Source organism: Sebastes umbrosus, chromosome 4 (assembly GCF_015220745.1).
Source record: "Sebastes umbrosus isolate fSebUmb1 chromosome 4, fSebUmb1.pri, whole genome shotgun sequence".
In the NCBI taxonomy this organism is placed as follows: Eukaryota; Metazoa; Chordata; class Actinopteri; order Perciformes; family Sebastidae; genus Sebastes; species Sebastes umbrosus.
Window position 1 is genome coordinate 21,965,751 of NC_051272.1, and position 27,864 is coordinate 21,993,614.

Genomic DNA, 27,864 nt, shown 5'->3' on the forward strand with positions numbered 1-27,864 from the left:
CTATTTCTGGGGCGACTGTTGCCTACATGAATCTAATGATCTTGAATAGTTGCTCCCGGCAATTCTGGAGGCTAGTTACTTTTAAAGGCTCACCCCAAGTGAATAATTATTCAGCCACACTGGATTAATGTCGTTTTAGTGTGTGTGTGTCCGTGCACAAATACATATATGTGGCTCATCTAGCTCTCCTGCAGTCCATGATTTGTATCTACGGCCTGCTTGAATGAACTTTTCTTGATTTACACATATGAAGCACAATGCTGAAGATAAAAATAGATATATTTGATTTCACCTGCTGGCTTTTTGTCTATTTATAGCATTAAAGCTCCTGGAGAAAGATGTTATTTATTTACTGACAAGGTAAAAAAAAAAAAAAAAAAAAGGGTTTTGAAGAAACGGCTTAAAGATATAACTTAGAGTGTCTTTTATCGTAGAACATTTAATCTGTTTCCTTTTTCTTTATCAGTGTGATTTTGTTTGTTGATAAAGTTCTGTGCTGACTCTTGTGGCCCCTACGGTTTAATCTATCTGCCAAAGTGATGTCTCATTCAGAATCAGATTACTCCATTTCCATTAAGATAATGTTGACCGGACAAGCTGGTAGTGTTCAGAAATGGCCTGGTATCTCCTCCTGTCACTCCTGTGGGGGAAATAGAATGACATTCATCAATGTCATCAGAGTGTTATCTTGAAGTTGGTACAAGTTTCATGTTCAGAGATTAGTCAGTGGTCTGTTGGGACAACTGGAGAGTTCAACTCCTCAAAATCACAATTTAAAAAATATAAAGAATGATTTATTAAAGAAGTCACTGATGAACTGGGTAAATTATTGATTTACTGATTGATTAATTTATCGGTTTACAGGTCATCTGTGTGTCTGATGATTTTAAGTGTTTCATTTAAGTTGTTAAGTTAAGATATTATCTTGGCTACATTCAAGAACAATTAAAATCTGCAAATAACTAGGTTATATTTGACAAGGTTTAATTTCTTTTCTCTGATCCGTCGCTCGCTTTTTTCTCTATTTTTAGACTTTACAATCAAAGTAAATCTTTTGGGATTCATGCACTTAATTAGAAGGAGATTACAAATGCGTGCCCTTCGCCTGCTTATTTCTGCTAACAGTCTTTTAAATTTGATCAGATAATATTTGACTTCCTTCATTACAATGTCAGCAGAGAAAAACTGTTTGTTTGCTTATTAGCAGGGCCGCCCTTATCTAGCTTCACTGGGATGCATTCAATTTCCACAGTAATATTGTAAGAGTTATTTGCTCATCAAATAGCTAATTGCATTTTGCTTGTTGTCAACTTGTGCTAAAGAGGGTTGTATTTAATGATGATAAGAAGTAAAAGTGACAGTACTGCAAGGTTAACAAGTTCAGAGGACAGTTTCCCCTAATTAAGCAGTCAATTTGAAGCATCTTAATGTGAATGGGTCTTAATTAAACTACTCCTCAGAGTGTCAGATTACCTCTCGTGTATTTGTTTAACATTTCACTGAGCAGAAATCTAGTGTTGCTCACAGTGGAGTCTTGAGCCATCTGTTTTTGCACCTTCGTAGGCGCAGTCAGGTACATTGTTTACAGGGCTGTGGAGAAGCTGTGCAGTCAGACAACACTATATGCTATTTTGGTCCAGTTAGTATGAGATTATACTTTCAATTTAATGCAATTTGAAAATCAGTGGCGCGTGTCTTATTTATACCCTGGGATTTCAGCCAGAGTGTTGTTGTTGTAGTTGTTAACGCGTAAATTCCTCATCTGTTGAGAGATTTTTCTGTTCCTTTCATGCCGTTACAAAACATGTTATCCAGTTCAGGCCAGATCATAATGAATGACAGAGATTGTTTGTGAAAACCTTTGAGAAAGCAGCAAAATGAAGGGCTAGCTTTTATTTGGAGTAGAAGAGACGTTTTGGATGATTAAAGGTCGGAACAGAAATAATCACCTTTGGAAAAACCTTACCTATGCAACTATATATCCCCTCTGACAGTAATTTATGCCATAATCTTCACATGAAAGCTAGTATTTAGCATCATTTTAAAGATTAGATTACCTCTGCATCCTTCATCATTCATATTCTCAGTAATGGGCCGCATTGTTTTGGATTTAATCCTATTTAATCTGTGTTTATCGTGGGATTGTGAAAGCTTACTGTACTTTCAACCGCTTGCATTGTTATCTTATAGTGCCGGGGATAAAGAACCAGCCCGATGGTGCAGGGAACTGTCCAATTAGGTGCGAAAGCGTCTTCCTCATTGGGGCCTAGCTACTCTTGGGGCCTTTGAGCAAGGCCCGTTGCTATGGCGCTGCAGGAGCACGGGTGGAAGACAAGAACACGACTTCATCTACATGCTAGTTCAGCACGCAAGGCTCCCAAGCACTCCTGAGCATAAACCATCACCTTTCATGTTGTTTTCCCAGCGTACGTTGCCTCATAGTGATGATGCACGCTGTATATAGTTGACAGCTCGGACCTGTTACTGTGATAGCATACTAAACTGGAGTCATGAACTCCCCGACGGTTGTGTGTTGAAAATAATGAAAGACTGAGGAGGTCAAAGGGGATTCTTCCACTAATCAGAAACGTCCTTGGTGAGAAGCACACTAGTTCTTCAGCTAGCTGACCTCTAGCCTTCTCTGGGACGGACTGCATGTGTGAGAAGAGCATGTATAGAAGGCTAATCGCAGAGAGAGCCCAAAGGCGAAGGCCTCCTGGCACGTGGAGCGAATACTGAGGGAGCCGAGCTCCTGGGAAGCCTCATTATACATTTAGGGGCGTCCTGTTTTCCCTCTCTCTGGACAGCTGGACGGCTAAATTGTTTGTGGATCAATAGTTTAGCTTCCTACTGGCTCCACAGAGTGAGCGAAGTGCATTTAAACCCAAGAAATCCCATTACCCTTGGCAGAGATGGGAAGCATAGCACTAGGGGCCTCAGCGAGTGCTATTCGCTGTGCCCATTATTCAGCCTCCCTGTTTGTTTACCTGCAGTGCTGCTGCTGAGACCAGCCATAGGCATTTTTTACGCTGATCAAATTTCCGTCGATTTTCTTTCATCCATATTTATACCATGATATTCCCATTTGGTGATATTTTTTAATTAAATACACTGTATTTTTAAATCATCCTTTAGATGCTGTCATTTCCGGGACGCCGAGATATCTCCACTCGGATCGATTGAAAGTTATAAGGTTGTGTTGTGCAAGCTGATTGTATATTAATGCTGCTTGTTATGACCGGAGCCCGGCTGCAGCCCGTCTGTATTGATTCAACACTTATTTAAAATGCCTGTTGTTTTTCAGTTCAGCTCTTTGGCTGTGTAAAAGGCAGAGAGAGAAAAGGGGGTAGAGAGAGGAGGAAAAAGCGGGGGTTGGTGGGTATAATGAGAGAAAGAGGAGAACAAAACATTTGGAGCTCTCCCTTCATTCCTTAGATCAGTGTAACCAGAAATAAAAGCTGTGGCTGGTGCAAGCTCTGGGCTGCGGGCCGCCGCTGTCCTCTCCTGGCTCTCTCGCCGTGATGCCGGCGCATTTTGTGTTTCACTGGTCAGCCTCCGAGCTCCTGGGCCCAAGGCTGCATCTCTACATGAAGAGCCCATTGATGTGGGCAACATTAGCATTCGCTGTGGGCGAGCACGACAAACAGGTTGGTTTTCCGTTTCACACTAACAAACCTGTTCTCTCTGGATCCTCTCAAAAGGGGTCTCAAATCAACCCCTCTTGTTGCATAGCTAATGAGCGTGGATAAAAGAGGTCAAAGAATGCTTATGTAGACCTCTTCAGTCCAAGCAGTGTGCTCTTTGTATAAAGCCTCGCCCTGCCAACTGCCACGTCAGGGCAACACTTTCACATCTGGCTCACACACTCACAAGGTGATGTAACCACCTGCGTCATGTTTTTTTATAAGTGCAAGCGGGACAATACACCAGCACTAATAGCTTCCGACAAACTACCCTAAAACGTCCCCGAAAACAAAAGTTGTTCCATTCGGTCGGCATATCATTATTCAGATCTGAAACCAGCATTCTGGCTGACTTATGCATGAGATTTGTGCACTAATTATGCTGCAGATTCTTTTCCTTGGCTCGGTTTGTAGCTGCAGGAGCTTTTGTAGCAATCTGCTAATTCATGCTGCTGAAATTATCGTCACAATTTTTACTTAGCAACAGCAAATTGCCCCCGAGAAGAAGCTGCTAATATTACCCCAGGAAAAAATAACACATGCGATGCATCTCTGTGTTTTAATTATCATGAGTCAGACTACTGCTTGAGCAAGTCATCCTGATGCCAAGAGAGAGAGGTTGAGGGTGAGAGAGAGAAGGGGATGCCAGCTTCCTAATTACAGATCTTTCTCTTCTACCATTGTACACTTCAGCCTTAATGTAGAGGAATTTATATGAGCAGTAAACAGGCAGATAATGAAGATGTGAGTGAAGATACTACCCGTATTATTCTCATTACTGGCCGTCTAGACTGAGGGAGGTGCCAGCGATTACAACATCAACTCCCTGCCAGACTGAAAATATCTCTCACATTATTCCATGGAGAAAAATAAGCCATGCATACATATTAATATGGCATTTGTTCCTCCGAGTCCAGTTGGGCACGGAGGTGGACAGCCTCCATGCTGTATGTGTGGGCCTCGTGGTGAAATGTGTCAGTAGTATAGTGGCCGGTGTCACCGTTTGGATTATTCATGAGGAAGGTGTAATGACAGGGAATGGAGGAAAGGGCATCCAGAGGTGAATCTGACTGGGAGAAAGAGCACTGAATCCTTTTTTGTGCTCTTTTTACACACACACACACACACGCATGCACACACGCATGCACACACACACACATGCGCCTTTGCAGTACTCTGACTCTTATCTGCAACACACAGCTCCACTCATGCTGCACACACAGGGCCATAGTGTGTGGAGGACAGACGGAGCGAAGGGCACAGCATCACAGCCAAGCGAGCACACATTCACACACTCCCTCCCTACACACACACACACTCTCACAAACACATATGCACAATGGTTGGTAAGAGGAGGGGCTGTACTTTTTCTTAATTCCCCGGCTGCAACCAGAGGACAACAAGACAGACACTGCTCTTCTTTATGACAGAAGGGGGTTTCGAAATGACTCTGTGTTTAGAGAGACTGCTGAGTACTTCATGTTATTCACATTGACCCGTGACCAACCAGATTATAATTTGACTCCATTACAATGAAATGAAAAGGTTGCAAAAAATGAATGCCTCAATTGAACTCTATATTAGGCATCAAGCTAAATAACTTATGAATCACATTTTCCACAAAAGGTTTTTTAAACAAAACACAAAACTGAGAAAATGATCATGAATAAAAATATAGAAATAAGTAAGAACTTGTTAATACACTTTTTTAATTATGAAATAGTTTGACATTTTGTTGAAAGTTGTTAGAGGAGATGATTGATAACACTCTTATGTCTGTCTGTTAAATTGTTTATTGTTTTATTTATTTTTTTTGCACAATTTAAGACTATACAACATAACAAAAAAAAAAAAAAGAATAATATACAGTGCAGGAAGAGGCAAAAAACCCACTGGGCTTATCTGAAGCCTCCACCTAGAGACATATATATATCAAGACAAGTGTGTGAAATATGTAGCTGGAGCCAGGCAGACCGGTAGGTCAGCTTATCTTAGTTTAGCATAAAGACTGGAAGCTCACAATTAACATGTTATATCTTGTACAAAAAAACAAAGTGTAAAATTGACAATATGTGTTTTTTATGGACTAGCCTATTTCCCGGGCGGTTGCAGTGACTTCTTGGAGTCTTGTTGTCACCATGACGTTGCCAGGCAACCAGCAGAGATGCCAGATTACCTTTTATGTAAAGCCAGGCTAGCTGTTTCCCCCTGTTTCCGGTCTTTAACCCGGTTAAAGTATCCTGGCTCCAGCTTCATATGTAACGGACCTGCCGGGTTGCGCAAAAAGAAATGTGAATGACATAATAATGCACAAGGGTAAAGCGTGTTATAAGAATGCCGTTTTTACACCATTTTAGATCAGGCGAAAATAACATATTTGTACTACATGCAAAAAACTGCATGGTTTTTACCAATGAATTCCTTAGGCTTTTCTAGTTTCATATGATAACTCTAAAACTGAGCCTGACACAGCCCCTGAAAAAAGTAAACTCGGCCGAAGGCGTCGGTGCTCTCAAGAAGTGGAAGAGGTTAAATATGAGATCTGCTGAATAATATACAGTATTACAGGTTCAAAGTTCTTAGTTCTTAAAACAGAGTAAATACTGCTAAGTTAGGCAGCAACAGAAAATAAATACATAAAATCTTTTAAAAAGTTATTAACCCAATGCTCAGTGCTGTAGTTTTACCTAAGCACGGGCATGAATAAAACCCAACACAATGTGAGTACTCTTTAGGCAATCAAGCAAAAGCAACTGTTTGAAGCATAATATATTAAAAGTCTCTTAACCTAGTTTAGTGTTCTCGCTGCCACTGGAGGGAACACAAGCTTGATTGGAGATGCTGTAAAGCCTGTAGCTGCGTGGGCTGTTATCTGAGCTGTGTCTTCCAACAGCAGTTGGACTGTGAGCAAACAGCTTCATAACAGTGGAGATGATTTCCTTATGTAAAGTGATAATCTTGTGATCTGAATGCCAGAAAAGCTCCTACACATCTGCACCTCCTTAACGCTGACGAAGCCAAGTGATATCAGGATGTACCAAATTTTGCGTTTGAAAATGTCATTCTTTGAAGAGACGGCACATTAGCCTAATCATAGTCGGAGAATTATCTACACTGTCGGTTGATGATGGTCTGGCATCACGATCTAAGTGCTGTTTTTCAACACATCTCCTTCTGTTCCTCTCTGTTGTTTAAGTGGGCACCTGTTCTGCCGTATGAGCCACGATCACATGGTGCGACTTGGCCAAGAGGCACCAGATGACTCAGGTCTTTGCCCAGGCTGTGCTCATTGTCAGTCGGCACACACACTGCTTTCCAACAGGCCGTCTGACTGTGGCCATGTGCTCGGCTGTAAACACAGGTGACTGGGCGTGTTGTCGTGGACACTGTGTTCCGGACACGAGCTTGTATATATGATGGTGAAGGGCCTGGTCCGGATAAAGTGTTTATCCTTTGCATGCACAAATAAACAGAATCTTTTAATTAATACAAAGAAAACACCAACAGAGAAACAGTAAATTGGATAATGTGTTCACATGCTGCAACATAACAGCAAATATTAGCTTGGCCAGCTGTCATCCTCAGGTTTCTGGCAATTTGAATAAGAGCTCATGCTGACTGTTTTAAATAGTATATGCAGCTTTTCAAGGAAGGCGTACTTGAGTGCCAAATAACAGGGGAATATAATTTTACACATAAATGCACCCATTGAGTGAGACTGTGGAGTTTGTAGTGGCACAAGTAGTGGAGGAAGACTTCCTGATGGGTAGGCATGAATATGCATGGCGCTGCTTTAGAAGCACTGGCACAGACTAATACAGTATGGCAGTCAATGGATTCACAGAGCAGGCTTTGTCTCGTAGACTTTCAACTCTGGAGGAGGCGTCTGAGCCTGTTGTTGGAACTATTCAGCCTCTTAAGTGCCTCTGCAGAAGTCTCTAATCTTGCGTAAGAAAATCTTTAAATCCTATAAATGCAACGAGGAGCCTTATATTGTGTTAATTATATTTCCTCACTAACTCGTTATTTATCAGTAAGATTGTAGGGTGTTTACATTCCCCTACCCAACTTGGAATTATGATATTTCTTTTGGGAGTTATTGAATTGCTAAGTGATAAGCTACCAAAGTAAACAACTCAGCATGTGTCTGGTGCATCAGAGATCTTGTTAATATGTTCTCCCAAACATCTTCTTGTGGTCCATACGTATATCCAGAAAGGCACCAATGCTGTTCAGAGACTTGGCAGGGGATTTGTTTTTCTCCTTCTCATTTCCTGGGATAATCTGCCATCCGTCCACATCTGCCTCGGAGAGAGATCTGGAATTGGGAAATATTAGAAGTAAACAAATATCTACAGTGATCCTTTACTGTCCTGGAACTGATGCTTACCAGATCTTACCAATTGCATCAGAGATCTTGTTAATATGTTCTCCCAAACATGTTGTTGTGGTCCATAGAAATCTGCAATTGTGAAATATCAGAAGTAAACAAATATCTGCAGAGCTCAATATCAAGTTCTTAAAGCTGCAAATTGGGCCATGCTGCCCTTGGCAGTAGGGCTGCAGTTGCATCAAAGCTACTGTGGCGTTGGGAGTTAACAGCCACATTGGCTTCACCAAATTAAATCATCACTCCCAAAGCTTCAGCGCGTCCAGTGCATGCATAAACCTTTCAGGCCCCTGTCTGCCTTTTCCCATGCTTCTGTTTTCATCCTTTCTTCTACAGTGTAAATGTAAATGTGAGGTTTGACATAAGAATGTGAGTGAAGCTGCAGCCACAGGTTTCTCTACAGGGACAGATTCTGCTGAGGAAAAAAAACAAACAAACAGATCTGGCTGTTGGGCAGATCCAGACACATCGTTCTCATACAAAGATACAGTAACACACTCCTGATTGGGAAGGAAACCTTTGACATAAGAATGTATATATACTGGTTTATAGGCTAATTCGAGCAGTCAGAGTATGGACACTTGCTGTACTGTAGTAGCAATTTGAGACTTAAGTGTAATTACTGTGAACAACAGAACAAACAGTAAAAACTTTGCTAGATTGCCTCATGGCACGAAAGGACATTTTCTGTGCAGACTCAAGTGCAAACAGAGAGCTGATCATACTGGTGAAGGAAGTTAAAGACCACTGGTAAAATTATGCAGAGTGTTTATTTACTGTCCTGGAACTGATGCGTACCAGATGTTCAGGTCTGAGTCCCTCTAAGCCTTGTGAGCCAGGAGGTCGGACATCCACAGCACACACCGATCAGGGCTCAACAATTGCATCAGAGATCTTGTTAATATGTTCTCCCAAACATCTTCTTGTGGTCCATAAGTATATCCAGACAGACACCAGACCTCTGCTGTTCAGAGACCTGGTAGGGGATTTGTTTTTCTCCTTCTCATTCTCTAGAATAATCTGTCATCCATCCACGTCTGCCTTGGATAGATATCTGGGGCTAGGAAATCTAGCAAAGTAAGCGCGCTACACATATTGCCCGTCAACTTTTTTTGTGAAATGTCCGTTGTAATCGGTAACACGAGTTTTATTAACCGGTGGGAAAACTTCCTCATCGTCACATCCCTAACACACACACACAGCCAAGAAGTCAGAAAAGGTATAAAGAATATCTAATGTTAATATGGAATGATTATACAATATGAAATGGGATTATCTCAGTTCAGCATACAAAAACCACCTATCAGTGACAGTAGTTTAAGAGTATATATTAATATATATAGAATATAGAAATATAGAACATCTGGTGATGTTTTATATTTTTCTCATTGTCAACTAATCCAGTGAATATACTAAAACCAACAATATATTGATCCTAAAAACAAGTAGCCTGATAAAGCTTATTTCTCTGTTCTATAGCAAAAAGAGCAGAACTCAGAGGAGCAGCTTGTCACTAAAGTGATCTGGTCCACCTCAAAAGCCGAAGTTGTCCCTAACTTCTGGGCTAACCTCCTTTAATCAGGTGCCAAGCAAGCCACGGGAGTCGTGGCATTTATTCACAACAAATATCCAAAACTGTACACACACTGCACTGCTACGTTCACAGCCATAGTGTTACTGATAAAGTCATACTCTCTCGTTACGTTAAAGTTAAAGTATATATTTTCGACCAGTTTTTAAAATATCTTTTTTCTTCAGTGGGAATGAATGAGCAGAGAGCTGCAGACAGGCTTGGGTAGTCAGAACGTAAACATTGTTGGTTTTGCTCTTTTCATGGGCTTTGTTGAGAATAAGAAAAACACAGAATAACACCAGACTTATCCTTTAAGTGGTGCATGCCTTTGTGAGAAACAGTGGGAAACAGAAGCACCAACAAAGGAAGCTTCAACTGTAATCACCCTAATTCTAGGGCGCCATGATACCGAGGTATCAGCACCGTATTAACAAATCAATACAGTGCGATTGATCCGGCCTCTCTAACTCAGATTTACATGAGCTTTATACTGACAAACATTGATTTATCTCCTGATGGATTTCCATAGCTCAGGCATTGCTCTGTGTATCCTAACACACGAGTGAATTGATTTATAAATGTAAATGATTGGATGACCCACATCCACAAAGACGTTGCTGTATATCTTGCAGTGAAAAGCATCTTGTTTGGCCTGCGACCGTCATTGACTTACAGTGTGTCTCAGCGGTCATTATATTCACATGTGCTTGGAAGGTTCATTTTTTTCCTACCATTTTACAATCATTATCGTTGGTGGATGGGTGAAAAGGTCCACTCAAGTGTTGAGGCGAGGAAACACTGGACTGTTCAACTGACTTGCACTTACAGCGCAGTGCACACATAGCCTACTACTTATTCACACCCACCCACACACTTACTCACTCACTCACCTTTGAGTTGCTGGATTTCTCTGACAAAGCTGCAGAAAAGCACAGAAATTAGACAGCGTGTGGAGGAGAGGATTGTTTGGTTTGACTGTGTGTCAAACCACTGCGGAGAACGGTAAAGATTACAGCCAATCCACACATACAATAGCTCTGAGTCGGCTAATAGTCCCCACTTTAAGACTCCTCCGCTGAAATCCTCTCACCTGCAGTTTGTTCAAACAGTCTTCTGAGCAGACGTGGGTAATAAAGACAGAATAGCCTGGAGAACGTGAGATTGTTGCTTGTGAGGAGGAAAAGGAGCGAGTGGGCAGTTGGCTGGCCATGGATATTGTTTTTCTATTATAAGGCTTAATGTACAGCAATAATTAACAGACAGCCCGGTGCTCAGTGTTCAGTTCCATACTCCGTTGTTAGGGATTGAGATCATGTTTTGTTTATATTGAGCATGTTTGCATTTGAGTGCTTTGCAGAGAGAGAGAGAGAGAGAGAGAGTGTCAAATCTCCAGGACAGTGGGAGACACAAACGTGGGACCTGGGCTCTGAGCTCTGTGCCGTGACCTTGTTTGCTAATTAAGTGTCAGACCTATTTTTCCACTCCAGAGAAAAAGCTCATATCTTAGGGCTTAGATTGCCAGAAGGCGATGGGAACACTCATTTCGCCACCGTTGGCTGGCTCTCCGGGGTTTCTGTCTTTGTGTGTGTGTGTGTGTGTGTGTGTGTTTGTGTGTGTGTGTATGTGAATAAAAGTCAGGAGTATCATTAGAGATGCTACTATATGGGCCGCCCTATCTCATGAATACTGCATAAAGCTGTGAACAGAGATGTAACAACACAGTATAATGCTGCAAAAAATGTCTTTCTTACTGTCACAAGTGTTGGCTCCAGTGATCTGTTTCACACAGGCCCAGTTTGGCTCAATGTGAATCCTCACACAAATGGTAAATTTGACTCATGGAAGACCACTCAAGATGTAGAGTTGAGCAATAAATCAATATTGTGATATAAGATTCAGTATGGCCTGGGATTTGGTTATTGTATTTACTGTATTTAGGCAGCGTTCCATTTAAATGATATGATTTTCTGAGCCTATTTGAGTGTTGTTGCTCTATAAAATGAACAGTGAATCATAATCACATTTAAAGGTGCAGTGCATGGGATCTGGTGGCATCTAGAGGTGAAGTTACAGATTGCAACCAACTGAAGCTTCTCCCGTGTGCCAAGCGTGTAGGAGAACTACGGTGGCTGACATCAATACGAGAATGGCCCTCTCTAGAGCCAGTTGTTGTAAGAGTAGCGTAGGTCATTTGGAGAATAGCAGAGCCGGTGTGTAGAGTGTGTGTGTGTACATGGGAAGTGAGTGGTGAAGCAGGAGAGAGAGTGGCGGCGAATATGTGCAAGTGAACAAGTGAGCGAGCAGAGCAGACTACAGAGTTAGTTTAGCTCTGAGAATATTAAGTGGAAGATGCAGTTTGTGCAGAAATAACTGCTGCAGCTACTCAAGACCGACACAGGTTTCCTGTGTCTTGTTTCCCGGCGGCTGAGTGGAGAGACAGGGTTCAGCTCTGGAGCGAGCAAGCAGGAAAAGTTAACACAGTGTTTGGATTGTCCATTCTGGGCTACTGTAGAAACATGGCGGCCGTTTCTGTGAAGAGGACCCACTCCCTATATATAAACGGCTCATTCTAAGCTAACGAAAACACAATTCTTATTTTCAGGTGGTTATACACTAAAGACATACTTTTTTAATATTATTATTATGTATTCAATTTCTGATAATAGATCCCTCTAAGTGTTACACATTGTTCCCATAAAGCTAATTGCCAGAAAATTAATCTGCAACTATTTTGAAAGCAGTTTAGTAAAAGTGAACTGGTTTCAGATTTTCAAATGTGAATATTTTTCTGTATTTCATAGCCCTTTATTTAAATATCTTTGTGATTTGGACTGTTCATAAGCATAAAACAATACATTTGGATATGTCAACTTAGGCTGACTGGAATTATGATGAGCATTTTTTACTTCTTTCCTAACATTCAATGGACTAAGAAATTAATTGAGTAATTGAAAAAAATAATTGAAAGACTAATCCATAAATAATTCATGTTTATAGATATTGATATTGAGGTATTTTTTTTAAATATATGTTTTTTTATGTTTGCAAATACTGGCTTATGATAATATCCTATCTGGTTATTTGATCCATAAATGGTTTCTCAGTTGAATTACAGAAAATGTACGGCTATCCTGATATTATAAAGGTACATATACCGTGGTAGAAGGTTTGCATCCGTAGCTGACCCCTACTCATACGGTCTAACTACTAGAGAGGCGTAATATATAAAAAGAGGTTATCATGTTATTTCTTTCTTCGTCAACCCACCATATATATATATATTATATCACATTCCAGGTTTATCATACTGGCATGAAAAGTTGTTGTCTTGACATATTTCCTCTTGTCTCTTTACATCTAGCCGCCCACTTTACATTGTATGTGTTTTGTTCAGCCAGCATGAAAATTGCCCTATTTAATGACGCCCTCCCATGTTCCTCAAGATGCAACGCCTCTCGAAGCTCTGAGAACAACTCGCTGACCCTTCCTCTAAAGGCTCCTAGAACTCCATAGAAGGTGCTGCTTTAAGTGAACAACAGATTCCTGGTTCATCCTTATTGTACTTGACATTGTTATATGCTTATTGCTGCAGGGCATAAGTGATTATTCGTCCAGTCCTAAAAAGAGCAGCATTGTGCGTGTGAGACATGTCAGTCACTTGAATGCCAATGTTGACCTATATATTGTATGAAGGCCTAGGACTGGGTCAAAGGAGGGACAGGCTATAGCCACAGCAGAGGGCAGATATCTAGTCTAATGAGCCTTAATGTAGCGCCCAGTGACACGACATGCGTCAGACTGTGGCACACACAGATTGCCGAGAGGAGACGGTATTTCTATAGTACTTTGGCGAATTCTTCTAGCTGAAACAATCGTGAAAATAAATGTGTTTTTTTCTGTGTTTGTTGTTGTGTAATGCAGACCACTGCCTTCTGGATAAGACTGACATGCATGAAAACATTCACACATGACACACACACTCCATCTCCTCTCTCTTGCTTTATTCCCCACATGAATACTAGGGGTGGGAAAAAAAATCTATTCACCTATGTATCGCTTTTTTTTTTTTTTTTTTTACGAATTTGAAATATATTTTTTTAATGCCAGAATCAATATATTTGCTTCATTTGATTCTATAGATAGAAAGTTACCGCTTTTATTGTTGTAGTCATAGTAACACGACGTCATATCCGTTCTGTATCCTTCAACCAAAACAAACAGTAGCCGGCCGGCCGTAGCGAGCAGAAACCGGCAGATACAACAAAGCATAAAAAACATCAGAGAGTCGGTGTGGATACGACCTGCAACCTCACATTTTAAATCCATAGTGGTAAAAACTACACTTTGGGTTTCACACATTACCAGGAAAAGCAGAGCTAGACATCATGTCTAAAGCTGCAAGCCAACTCTTGTCATGAACAGGAAACGTTATCGTATTGTGGTAATGTGCGGTCAAGCCGGCCGTCACTCTCATCTCTGTGGTGAAATCGGCTGACGCTACAACTGTAGAGCACCTATATACCGACATTTATGGTAAATGCATTCAAACCGCCCCAGTGAATCCGACCATGGATGTATAAAGAGAACGGAGCTGACGGATTTGACAAAGTTAGTTAGAATCAGCACCCGAGTATTGTGATAGTATTGAATCGGAGATTCAAGATACACAAGATACAGATACACCTCCAGGTTGGATAATTCTTAACCGATGGATCCATTTGTTAATTGAATTTGTATGCATGTTTACGTTGGACAGGACAGACAGTAGAGGACAGGAGAAGATGGGCTTATTCCCCAAGGGTGGGGGGGGGGAGGGAAGGATGCAGAAAATTCAGTGTGACTCTAAACCTTATTATGTTTGCCTTGATGACTCCTCTGGTGCAGGAATCAATACAGCCTGACTGGCTCCAGGGGCACGGGGCCCACTACAGGAAGCGGATATCTCCAAACTATCCATTATGGATGAGAGGAGGAGTGAAAGGGGTGCAAAATAAGAGGAGGGTTAGAAAGAATGGAAGACAAGGCCAAAAGAGAGGGATGAGAGGGGGGGCGGGGAAATACAGGAAGGAGTGATGTGAAGAATGGGAAGTGAAGAGTGAATGAGTGGAGGAGGAAGGTGAAGATTGCAGCAGGGCAGGGAGCCCTACAGCTGTTTTTGTTGGTGTTGTTGTTGTTGTAACTCAGCTGCCTAAGTGTGGCTGGTTCCTGCTGTTCCTCCAGTGTGGTTGTAATGTTTATTTCCAGCTGAGGGAACGAAGGAAAAAATTAAATTGTCATCTTCCCTCCCTCCCACAGTTTGTTCTCACCCCTGGAACTTTTTGTATTACTTCTTCTTCTTCTTCCTCACAGCAGCATCCCTCCCATAGAAGACTTCTTACTCCTCCTTCCTCCCCGCTGTGGCTGCCATGCTTTCTGGCCATACCCTGTTATCACTCGCCCTCTCTATGTAAAGCACACATATGCAACCCAAACCCCATCCCCTCCTCTCTTTCTCTCTCTCTCATAACACTCATGCTCTCTATCCTCCCCCTCCACTGTGATGTGAGGTCACAGCTGGAGTGCCCTATGATTTGACAGCTAAATGTTTATGTGATTGTGCATTTGTGTGTGTGTGTGATGCAGGGGGCTCTTCTGGCACTGAGTGCCTGTCATAGAAGGGGGCAGGATGCCATGACAGCGGTTGCTAACCAGCACTAGCAGACTAGCAGTTTTATCCTGAGGCATCCTGTAGTGGAGAGATATACAGCTGGCTCCACTGCTGCCAACTCTACACTAACGGGGCTGCAGCTACAGGCGTGTCGGGGGTGCGTCTGCGTGCACCTCAGGGCTGTGTGCTCGGGAACAGAGGTGGGTGGCAGAGTAGGCTCACTGTTTGGCTTGTGTTTTGTGCTGTGTGGAGGAGCCAGAGCAGGGCGAAGAAGAAGTTTCTCTTCGGTTATTGTAAACCGTGTGTATGTGTGTCTACTCTATGTGTGCATGTGTGTGTTCTCCAACACAGCTCAACTCTGCTGGCTCCGTGATTTTGTCCTCTGCAGAGGGAATAGCTCATTATCTGCCTCTCACAATGGAACGTCCTACCTCAACACTGCAGTGCTGCACACTGAAAGGATGAACCGATTGAAGCATTGTGTGTGTGTGTGTGTGTGTGTGTGTGTGGTTGCTGTACATATGTCTGTTAGTTTGTAGGTTGTTCTAAGGATGGAGGTGGTGGGTGTGACAGTATTTGTGTCTTTGTTGCATCTCTTCTGTGTGTCTGTAAGTGCATCATGCGAGTGACAAGTCTTGTCACGCTGACATTTTCTTTACTTGAGGCATTACTCGCACACGTTTGAGCCACCAAGGCAGCAGTTCGTTAAATATTAATGGCTTGTTTTCATTCTTTTTTTGTGCATTACTACTGTATCAGGTGTCACATGTACACTACAGTGTGTGATTTATTCATATCAAGCCTCAACTCTGAGGTATTTGTCCTATATGCCGAGTGTAGCCTTTTGAGTGGTGCAGGAATGAGTCCTAAAACCTGGAAATGAGTCCTAAAATCTGGAAATGAGTTTGCATTTTAGCATTTCTGGTTCCCTTGTCTCGAAGTCAATGGGTTTTTTGAATGGGGTTTTTGGTTAGATGCCTGAAACAAGGTCTGCTGTTAACACAAGTGTAAGTGATCTTAACGTTTTGTTCTACAATATCCCACTTGTGAATTTTGAAGCTTTTACTTGTCTTAAAAAAAGGCGGTTGCTAACAAGTTGTTAAATGAGACTACTAAACGTCATCACGCCGAACACTAGTCCGCCTTTAGATTTGTGGTCATGCGACCGTGGTGTATTTCTTTCATAGCCTAACGTTAACGTTTTGCTTCTGGCGATTGCATTCACGCTTCAAAAATCATAAAAGTGGTGTTCATTTGTGGAGATTATCTTGCGGAACAAAACGTGTAAGTATCATAAATGTGTGTTTGCCACAGAGCTTATTTTTTGCAATAATCCAAAATCCAATGGACAATCCAATTGGCTTTTTTGAAGAGGAAACCCAGGGCGATGCTAACTTCCTGTTTGGCCTACAAAAATATGTAATTCCTGGAGCTCTCTATTAGGGCAAGTAGTAGTATAGCTTCATGATCATATATGCTGTGATAATGCTGTGCCCTATATGTGCATTGTTCATCCATGTATGTTATATTTATAGGCATTAAGTATTGGAACAGTGTTGGAAATGTCACTTATGGTGAGTGTTTTTCCAGCTCAGAGGCTGCTTCACGCGGTAACACCATATGATGTGAGTCTCTATGACCTTTTTGTAATGACTTTCTATGCGTCATTTTTTATGTCATTGGGCTTGCACCATCAACAGCAGAGCAGAATGACATGTTCCCTCTTACCCTGAGAGATGAGGTGCTCTCTGTGTGCTTTGAGAAAATGCTGTGAGAGCCATCCCTGCATGAGCAAAAGGTGTTATATTCAGTAGGTTGTGGTAGTGAATGGGTAATTTTCAACCAAATGAGCAAACTGAATATTGAATGAAATTGAAAACTGAAATGACTAGTAAAGTAAATGATAACCTAAGGTGAAATAACCTTAGCTCGGAAATAGCCAAATATGTGTGCCAATTGAAGGCCCTGGAAACATATTTTCTCATTCAGCTTCTCACTATGAGTAATGGATTTCTACGTGAACACCAAATTGTCTGCCAAAGTTTGAACAGCTCTGGTTATTTCGCACTCCGTGGTGTTCCTAGTGGTTTGAAGTGTGTGGGGCTTGATGCAGGATGTGACTTACTAGTATACACCACAAGAAGCAACATTTGAATCAAAGTTAGGCAAAATTTTGGTGAGGAAAAACTGGGATGGCCATTTTCAAAGGGGTCCCTTGACCTCTGACCTCAAGATATGTGAATGAAAATGGGTTCTATGTGTACCCACGAGTCTCCCCTTTACAGACATGCCCACTTTATGATAATCACATGCAGTTTGTGGCAAAATATCAGGCAGTTTTCTGCATTGAGTACAAATGTGTTATTTTTGCCTACTCTAAAATTGCGTATTTCTGGTGTGTTCTTTATGCTATGACGGTTTTCCTAAAATCAGATTAAAAAAATCTCAATATATCGCAATATATTGAATCGTTACCCCGGTATCATGTATCACGTCACATATCGTATTGCCAGATTCTTGCCAATACACAGCCCTAATGTTTGCTGAAGTCACCAGGTCACTGTCAATCACATCTGATTAAAAACACACACCCTTGATTAAGAAGGTTAGTTGAGTGTTGCTGACTGACCTTTGACTGTTAAAGTCTTAACAAATCATAACTATTTAATGTTATAGAAAAAAACCTTTCTCAACTCAAATTTTTAGGGGCTTTGATAGATGTTTTTATTTTCTCTCCTCTATCAAGTAATCAAAGTAATCCAATTGTGCTGCACTCCCTACCTCATTCCCCAGCTGACATACAAAAAAAAGCACTTGCCATGAGAGCTGAACGCCTTTCAAGGTAGCTTCATTCATCCAAACCTCTCAGCACTACTCATATTAACATGCACACAAAAGCTCCTTTGGGCAGGTTGGCAAACGAGGCTCTTCTCTTAAGTCACAGGTTGGCCAGCTTTTTCTGCTTCTATTCTCTTAGACTGACTCATTGAGCAGCAATAAAAGGCTTAGACAAAGAAAGGATCAGATTTGGGCAATCAGGGCCAATTTACTTTGGCTTAAACTCGAGCCTTTGAGAGATGGTAGTTGTGTCTGTCCTTCTATCAATCAACCATAAACAGCAGCAGTAAAGCCCTGGTAACATTATGCAAGTTAATTCATTCATTGACAGTTCACTACATACTGTATTGAGCAGGGTAGAGCTGGTGACACACACATCGCTACTTACTCAGGCACCTACACATCTACATGAACCAGAGACAGAATAAAACCAGTTAAACATGGTCAACATGTATGTTAGTGGGAAAGAACGATGGATGTACTATAGAAGATTGTAGACCTCCAAAACCTCTCTACAAAGTCTTCATAAGAATCATATGTCATTGAATATGTATTTCTGTTCTTCCTTTCATGCGTCCCGTCTCCTCGTTATACTGCTGACATGCAACACACATCAAATGTGATCATGGGGAGCAGAAACCAGGGCATGACAGATATCTGACGGCAAAAAGACTTACCACAAATGAGGCTCACATGCCTTCCATCAGTGTTAAATAGTTTAATCTAGTCCATGTCACCACCAGATCTAGCTTAAAGCCTATTAGCAGTGGAGAAAAAGGAGCAAAAATGTGGATAGAATTTTGTGATTTGGATGCTCACTCAGCTACTGATCTTAATTTGCTGATAGATACCCTAAATAGATAATTGGGGAATGGTGGGTGATTTTTTAATTTCACTGTTTATGATCTCAAATTACAGCAAGTTTAATATATTAAACAAAAAGCCACATTGGCAATGCTAAAACTTCTCATGCGCATCAAGTGTAATATTGGAATTTTACTGTTTATGCTTACACAATGTGCTGCTGTTGTCAAAAGAAAATCTTTGTTACGTTTATTAATTTTTTTTCTGCTGCCATGCTGTATAGGTAATATATAGGGCATAATGTGGAGGTGGGTATGGCATTATTTAAATGTATATATTGTAATGGGCCAAGACAGACAAGATATTGGCACATCTGTGTTTTTGATGAGATTGTATGCAGGTAGGGTTGGGCGATATGACGATATATATGATGGTATATGTGATGGTATATATGACGGTATATATGATGGTATATATGACGGTGCGACGGTAGAAATGTGTCCACGGTAGAGATTTGGCAATACTGTTAACACCACGGTAACAGTTCTCGAGATTGTGTGATCACGCGTGATCTTGCGATATTGCGAATCCAGCTACCTTGCAAGGTAACGTGATTTGGGCAGACATAGAGGAGAGTGAAGTTGTAAAAACAGAGCAGGAGGAAGCATCACAGCCAACCTAAGATGAGGAAAACCTCTGGTTACAGAATATACAGAGCCATGAGGAGGTGCAGAAGTCTAGTTTTCTCTCAGAACACTTGAATTACAATATGCTGAAAGGTTATTATGGAATTTTTGCCCAATGATGCCAAATATATATTGCTTACTGCTACTTTAAACACAAATTTGTCGGATTTTTATATCACTGACTTGAAGTCAGGCTGGTATTTATTTGCACCTATTAACCCTTGAAGCTTCCATTTTGAAAGAATTTTAGTTTTACCGTTTTGAGTCTTTGTTTTTAACTCAACGGTTGTCTCGTGTGATGCAGTAGTTTTTGTAAGAAGAAAATAATCAAATGTGATAAAGTATGGTACGGTTATTTCAACCATTTCCTAGTTGAATTTACAGAACAACTGCTGTATTGGGGTATATACCGTTACCGTGATATAAAATGACATATACCGTGTTGTGAGTGTTTTCCTTCTATGACTGCATTCAGTCTCCTATGGTTACTGTATGTTCCTGTACTTTTTTCCAAGTAAAATTGGTCACAAAACAGAAAAGAATATGAGATAAATGCAGCACATCCCACTTAAAAAAAAGCTTTAACTTTAGTATTAGTCTGAGAAAATCTGAAAAAGTATTTTTCTAATCTAAAATGCAGTTTACGTCCAATAAGCTCTCAGCTGCAGACTTTCCATTATAAAACAATCCCTGCTCATCTGGTACCCAAAATCATATATATATCCAAGAACTGTATCTGACTGAAACAAACAGCAACAATTACCTGGAAATACTAATGCTATTTCTGTCTGTTGTGGTCAGAGTGGTGTATTATGAAACCGCACAAACTCTATTTACCCACTCTGCATGTACTGCAGCGCTGTAACATAGACAGAAGGGTGGAAATGATCCTCTTTTATTCTTGTCAGCGGTGGGATTGTGCTGACTCAGAAGTCTTGGGTAAATCACATTGGGAGAAAAAAGCCGGAGCAATGAAGCAAAGCCAGACGCGAGCCTTCTGCTCTGTCACTGCCCTCTGTACCCTGCTCCACATGCTGCATGACAGATTTGCATTGGTTTTGATTAGGTTCATGCTTTATGAATAGTAGCCGAGTGCTTGCTTATAGAAAGAAATTATACTTCTTGCTTCTTTGCACAATTCTCCCTGGCTTTTTAGCGGCTCGTCTGGCTGATCTAAAAGGAAGCCATTAGGTTGAATTCGGTCTCAAGCATAATCTGCAGCTCTCTTGACCTGATCCATTAGCTTTGATGACATGAAGGTTAAGTGCAGACATTTGTAGATTTCAGATTTCATCAGGAACATTCTAGTACGGATGCGATGACTTTTATCTGCTTTCAGCACTGATACGCACTGCTCTCCCCACTTGCTCTCCATAATCCCTTTTATTTTCCGTAATCACTTATGTAAGTTGAATGACCCACAAAGTTAACGTTACTTACAGCCTTAGATAATACTAGGGGATCCTCTTTTTACTGTATTTTATAGTTCTTCAGTCCTGTCTGGGTCATTTCCAATCCCTCCATGACGTAACTTATTGCCTTAGGAGTAAATCAAGATCAATTAAGATGCATTTTCTTCCCTTAAAGCATCAACTGGACATAAATTGCCCAGTAAGATATATGGTAATAGGGCATCTGGACCTCTGCATGATTAAGCACCATGAAATCCATTCATTTAAATCAATTCATTGCTCTGTGTTTTGTTGTCCCAGCACAAAGCCTTTTTTTTTTTTTTTTTTTAGCCTGATCATGCAATTTATCATGTTGTCAAATCTAGCTTGGCGGGACTGGAGCAATACCAAATAATTTGCTAAAACTGCTGCTGCATGTGTTAATACGGACCTGAAGCTTACTGAAACTCAGACAAATTTGTTGTGTGGGCCATACAATGCTCCAAATCCCCTAAATCTGCTCTAGTACCCCATCCACCAAATCCCTGCAACACTTTGCTCTGCATTTTCTGAGTTAATGCAACCCAAAGGCACTATGTGTGAATTTGTTTTATGGCGGCTGCCTCCTGTCCTTAGAACAGAGCAGACGCCACTCAAACCTCATGTCACCACACAGGCTAAGTATAAAACTCACACCAACTGGGAGCAGCTGAGTAATATATCATCATTTTTCTGTTAGCCCATGAGTAGCTCCACTAGAGAGGTGTGGGCTTCAGTGTCATGCTGAATGGCTCTTCAGTACTTATTTTAGCTTTTTTCTGCATATCATGAAAAACTCTCTTTGTCAGTGCTTGTGCACGTACATTTGGGTATCTGGACTAACTACCAACCCACAAACTGTGAAATAAGACATCTCAGTCAATTTTTGTGGGCTGTCAAGATCAGAAAAACATGTGATTCAACAAGTCATCCCCTTCCTATGTCACATGCAGGCTCATTAGTAGAGGTGTAAATCACAAGTTTCATCACGATATGATATTATATTGATTCTTTGGACAACGATAGTATTTTCTGATATCATAAAGTCTGCCATGCTACGATTATATTAGATTTAATTTAGGGCCCTGTTACACCCCTACTCATTAGAATATACCACCCACCATCAGAGTATCCCCACCCAGAGCTACAACCTTTGCAAAGGTGCATCATATTTTTCTCGCAAGCCAATCAGAGCAGACTGGGCTTTTTCAGCAAGGGGGGCTTAAAGAGACAGATGCTAAAATGGAGCGTTTCAGAAAGACAGTATAAGAAAAATAATGTGTTTTTTGAACATTAAAGCATGTAAACATGTTCGAGTGGAAACCCCAAATACAAGTATGAACCTGAAAATAACCATGATATGTCCCCTTTAAAGCAGCAGTGGGTAGAATTGGAACAAACGTGATTTAAAAAGGTATTTTTATAAAACGTCCATTATATCCTGACAGTAGTGCATGAGACAGGTAATATGAAAAAATATCATGTGCCTCTGTATCCTCCGGTGCTCCTAATGGCATCTTCAAGTTTTCACAGACCGGAGGAAAACAACCAATCAGAGCCGAGCTGGAGCCTCATTCGCAAACTCCAATCAAACTAGGCAGCGCTGATCAAATATGAATCAATATTCTGTTACTGTAATGCCTATTTCTCGTGTAAAATGTTTTCAGAAACATATTGTAGTTAACTGTTTAGCTGTAAAATGAGAAAGCTTGTGATCCGTCCACAATGTTGAGAACAGTTGAGGAAATACCAAGCACCGCCTGCCCACCAGCCTGAGCAAACTTTCTCATTTTACAGCTAAGCAGTACCTAAATAGGCATTACAGTAACAGAATATTGATTCATAATTGATCAGCGCTGCCTAATTTGACCGTTTGATCTGAATTTGCGAGTAATTGACAGCTGCCTCTGTTGAATGAACAGCCAATAGGAATGCTCTCTTTCTGAAATGACCTGTGATAGATTTTTTTTAAAGCCTGAAAACAGAGCCATTAGGAGGTGCAGAAGTCTAGTTTTTCTCTCAGAACACTTGAATTACAACATGCTGAAAGGTTATTAAGGAATTTTTATCCACAATGATGCCAAAACCTTCTGCCTGCCCTCGCTTTAATGGTTAGGTGCGTCAGTTTACTCTTGGGTGACGAACAACTGTAGCTTTGAGATATTCAATATGCTCATTCGTTAATAAAAGTAAAAGAAAGAAAGACTTTGTCCCATTTCTATTCAAGGAGAGGAGATAAATGAACTTCAAAGAAGGGCTCAATTATTGTTGGCTTTCTTTAGTAAGATAAATAGAATAAGTGAAGGGAAATACAAAGGACTGAGGAAAATTAAAATTCACAATGTGCTGGTACTGGGAGAATGATATCAACTTTCAAGTTAGCAATCCATATCACAGCAACAGCCTTATCGTCACTTCACTGGTCTTGTACAGAAGTGCACGTTTTTTTGCAAAGCATGCATTTTTCTTGGCCTCTTCAGCTCCTCAGAAATGGGCATCTTTTGCAGGAGAAAAAACAGCTTTCTCTGCGACAGTAGATGATGATTATGACAGTGCTGATGATACGGCTGGCCCCCTGCCAGGCTGCTGATGAGAGTGATGGAGGGTGGGGTTAAAGTTGGGGTGCTGGTGAAATTGTGTGTGTTCATGTTGTTTTTGTGTGTGTGTGTGTGAGAGTAGGGTGGGAGGGCTTAAAAGATTAAACCCCAGCCTGGCCACAGTGACGAGAGAAGACCCCTCTCTGTGGAGCGCTCTCACTGCAGGGAGGCTTCTTCAGCGGTGTCCCATTTGCATGGCTCGCTGTCCTGCTCGGGGAATTAGCCTTTTCTTTTCCCAATCATCCCTCCCTCCTCTTTGCACTTTGGAGGAGAGAGCGCTCCAACCAGCAGCGTTGCTCGTTTCTGAGGCAGACAATGGAGCGGAGTATTTAGGACACTTGGCAGGGTAGGCATGTTGGAGGGGATGGGGACACGGGCTGCTAAGTAGCTCATCTTGTCATATAGCCACTGGCACAATAGCTCTCCACAGCAAGGTAAGCACTGTGCAGAGTCACACCACACACTCTCTCCATGGCCTGATTGTTTTACCTTGTGTCTCTTACAGCTTGGTGTAGTGGTGATGGTTCTCCACTAATTGGTAACCTCCTCCTCTTCTTCTTGACCATTGCAATTAAGCAGGATGTTTGTGGCTTATTTTCTGATTACGTTTAAACATTCAGTTTGTCAAGTTAATCTGTAGCCTAATGTTGGATTCACACCCTCTAATCCAATAAGGGGATGAATGGGAAATGTTGTGGGGAAGGCTCGACTTAGATTAATCTTTCTTTTGTTTGCCATTTATTGTAGCTACCCAACGCATTCACACTTTCCCTCTGAGACCTTTCTTTGTGCAATTTGAAGGTATTAATTGTTTTCTCAGTATACTCTAGGATGCACTAATTGCAATATATGAACTCTTCTTCCTTATCTGTACAGCTTTGCTGCACTAAGCAGCACTCTGACACTTAGTATTTATAGTTATTTACAGCGGAGTGTGCGTCGACCATCAGTGAAAGCATGTCCCTGCTCTCTTATAGAAGCCAGTATCTTTATTGGACAGATGTGGCATGAAGTAATTAAGCTGAGTACTCTTTCTTTATAGAGAGCACATCTCCTCTGACCTTTGCCTATATGGCACAATTTATCACACATGATGTGACATACTTTCCGTACTTGGAAGCACATATAGTGTTTTATATGTGGGGGGTTTCTCTTGAGTGTTATCCTACCATAGAATGTATCACACTAGTCTATGACTGATGCACTGAAAGGTCAACGCATTTCTATGTTACGAGTAATTACCTTAACATAAAAACAAACCAATTCTATATTGTGATGGAGATTTCAGTGTTGTATGTAAAAAACAATAGCAGCAACCCAGTGGCAGGCAGAAGAGGCCACTTGTATTCATAGTTACCTTCTCTGCTCTAACAGTCAGTCCTTTTGGAATAGTATTTCTGGTAGTGTTTCAAATATTATGAAGGCCAACTTTGAATTAGACTCTCTTTTAATTATCTTTTAATATACCAAATCATATTCGTCCAGTCTGATATTTTATATTACACGGTCAAGAAATGTTTGCTATGATCCTGGATGAGTAAGGAAGTACCTAATATTAAGATGTAGCTCGCAGATGCTCTGTTCAATGGAAACAGAGAGAATGATCAGATCTAAATGTTTTAATATATACCGGGGCTGTCAAAGTTAATGCGTTTACACACATTTGTTTTAATGCCACTAATTTCTTTAACGCATTAATGCAACTTGCGATATTTAGGTTGTAGCAGACTTTAAAGCTAGAGTGAAGATACTGGCATCATATGAAACTAGAAAACCTAAGGAATGGTACCAACCATGTCTATCTTGTCACTATGGAGGCTAAATAAAGCTCCAAACTTATGCTAATTTTGGGGTATTTTATGCTAAATGCAGTACCTGTGAGGGTTTCTGGACAGTATTTGTCATTGTTTTGTGTTGTTAATTCCAATAATAAATATATTCATATATTTGCATAAAGCAAGCATATTTGCCCACTCCCATGCTGATAAGAGGACAATCATGCTATTAATCACATTTAAATATTTTAATCGATTGACTGCCCTAAACCAATAAATCTCTGCTACCTTCACAGATTAGTTGTTGTTTAATTTTTCAAGACAGGCTTGGATCTTAGAGTTGCATGTTCTCTGTTTTGTTTTTCGGTTAGGGCCAGTCCTTTGATCAAAAATCTAGAGAGGGAGTATGGAGATGAATTATAGATTTTCTTCTTATTTATTTAATCCAGTTTGCTTTTTTTGTGCATATCTACATTTGTACATCTGTACATAGCATATCATTAGTATTAGTATATCAACAATTTTTAAAAATGTTTTGCTGTAATTTCTCTTTCTCTGTCCTCCTGAAAGAGGACCTATTATGCTTTTGTGCGTTTTCTCTTTCCTTTAGTGTGTATTTAGTGTTATATAGTTTTTTGTGCATGTAAAAGGTCTGCAAAGTTACAAAGCCCAATGGGCCACGCCAAACGGAGTTACTTTCCCCACAGAAACACTGCTTCTGAACTGCATGAAACGCCTTGATTGAAGTCCTGCCTTTTCTTCCGTAAAGTGGTGATGTCACCAAGTAAAAAATTTGCATAATGCCTGCCTAGTGGCTAGTTTGGCCCTCAAACAAAGAGAGTTAGAGCGGATCTAAGAGTTTGGTTTGGTTGTGTGGGCGACAGTGGGCGAGCTGACCAATCAGAGCATACTGGGTTTTACCATGGGTAAACCTGTTCTTGTAGAAACCCCAAAATACAAGTATGCACCTGAAAATGAAAATAATAGGTTACCGTGTGAACACTTAACAAAGGCAACATCCAATAGGTCGGATGATTCATGGAGCCGGCTTCTGCTGTACGGTTGCAGATAATAAGCAGTTACAAAAATGGAAAGAGCACAGGTATTAATCATCACTTCAGAAGCGTATGCTCACATGATAGCAAAATTATCAGCTGTCATTCCATGTTCTCTTACAATTCAGAAACCACATCAAATGACGGCTTCCTCGCTGCCTGACAGCGAGCAAACTCATACCGTGACATCAAAGGCAAACGTTGTGGTAATTTTTTATGATTTAAGTCACGTGTTTGCTATTGTTCCTTCTGCATTAGTTCAAAGACACTATACCTGATTTGAGGTTAATGTAATTCATACAACAGTCCAGCTCCAGATTTCATGGATTGAATGACTAGTGTCATTGATATTCAGGTCAGCTGAGGTTGCTGAGCCTGTGTGGCCCTGGGGGGCATTGTGTTGACTGCATGGGGTTGGGATAAATAGCTTACATTAGCATGACTGCGTCTATTGGATGAGAGACAGAGAGAGAATGAAGGAGGGAAGAGAGACAGACTGACACAGTGAACGAGCCATGACGGGATCATCTGCAGCTGGATTACATCATGAATAATACTGCGCTTCATACTGAGACACACTGTCTGATCTCTGGGCTCAGGAGTTATTGAGGTGTTTTTGCAGGCAATGCACAACAAGACTCAGTCAAAGCCGAGTATATGTCTGGACCGTGTATGGTCAGTCTGTGAATTTGTGACTTAATTGTTATACAAATAGTCAATGGTCATGTCTGTAATGTTAAATCCAGCGCTACATGTCCACCAGATCCGGCGAGGACACTAGGGGATGCGCTGCTCCACTCAACTGGCCGTTCAAGCGGTGACGTACCCGACCGTGGAACGCACGTGATTGGTCCCTGGCTGTTTAAAACGTGACAGCCTGCTCATAAACTTTCTGTTATTCCGTCAAAACAATCAACCAAAATCTACTTCTGAAAATATCTTATGCGAGAAATAGGCTATGCCACTGCAGATTATCGTTTCATTTTAGAACTAGATCGCCTAGTTTGACAGCGTGGTCCAAATTTTCGTGAGCTGAACGCGTCGCACTGGACGACTCATTTGCATAAAGGACTGTTCCTTGCCTTTTTATTTTGAAAGAGCAACGGACAATAAGGAAACTCCAACACTCGGCCTACCAATCGTGTAACTTCATCACTAAGTCAGTCAGTGCCAGACTTTTGCGTTTGTAGGGCTAGTCCTCTGCGGTCCAGTAGATTGCACACAACAAAACAGCCCGAAAAAGAAATTCAGACTTGAATTCAAATCTCACTAACACAGTTGTACCAAAAATTGCCAAAAAGTATTTTTTGTTGCAGGAGTCTTGCTTTAAATGGCAACATATTTTTAGGTGTTCCTGTCATTCATAATTAGCTCATGATAAATCTA

The 27,864-nt window shown here is 41.0% G+C and overlaps 1 protein-coding gene and 1 long non-coding RNA gene across 6 annotated transcripts in view; one reads left to right on the plus strand and one right to left on the minus strand.

The window, feature by feature from the left end:
* LOC119487472 (contactin-1a-like) overlaps window positions 1–27,864 on the plus strand; it is an 83,729-nt gene that overhangs the window by 4,852 nt on the left and 51,013 nt on the right. For 2 of the 5 annotated variants that reach the window (XM_037768389.1, XM_037768390.1), the window contains exon 1: window positions 3,453–3,647. The exons of 2 other annotated variants lie outside the window; for them this stretch is intronic. The gene's annotated coding sequence lies outside the window, so the exon portion shown is untranslated. Of the gene's footprint in view, window positions 1–3,452; window positions 3,648–15,315; window positions 15,494–27,864 lie in introns of those variants that run through there. One more of the 5 variants, XM_037768387.1, reaches the window with a different exon arrangement.
* LOC119487509 lies at window positions 340–21,050 on the minus strand. Its single transcript, XR_005206715.1, has 3 exons — window positions 21,040–21,050; window positions 4,501–4,505; window positions 340–2,010 (listed from the first exon to the last, which is right to left on the minus strand). It is a non-coding gene; the product is annotated as an uncharacterized LOC119487509 (long non-coding RNA).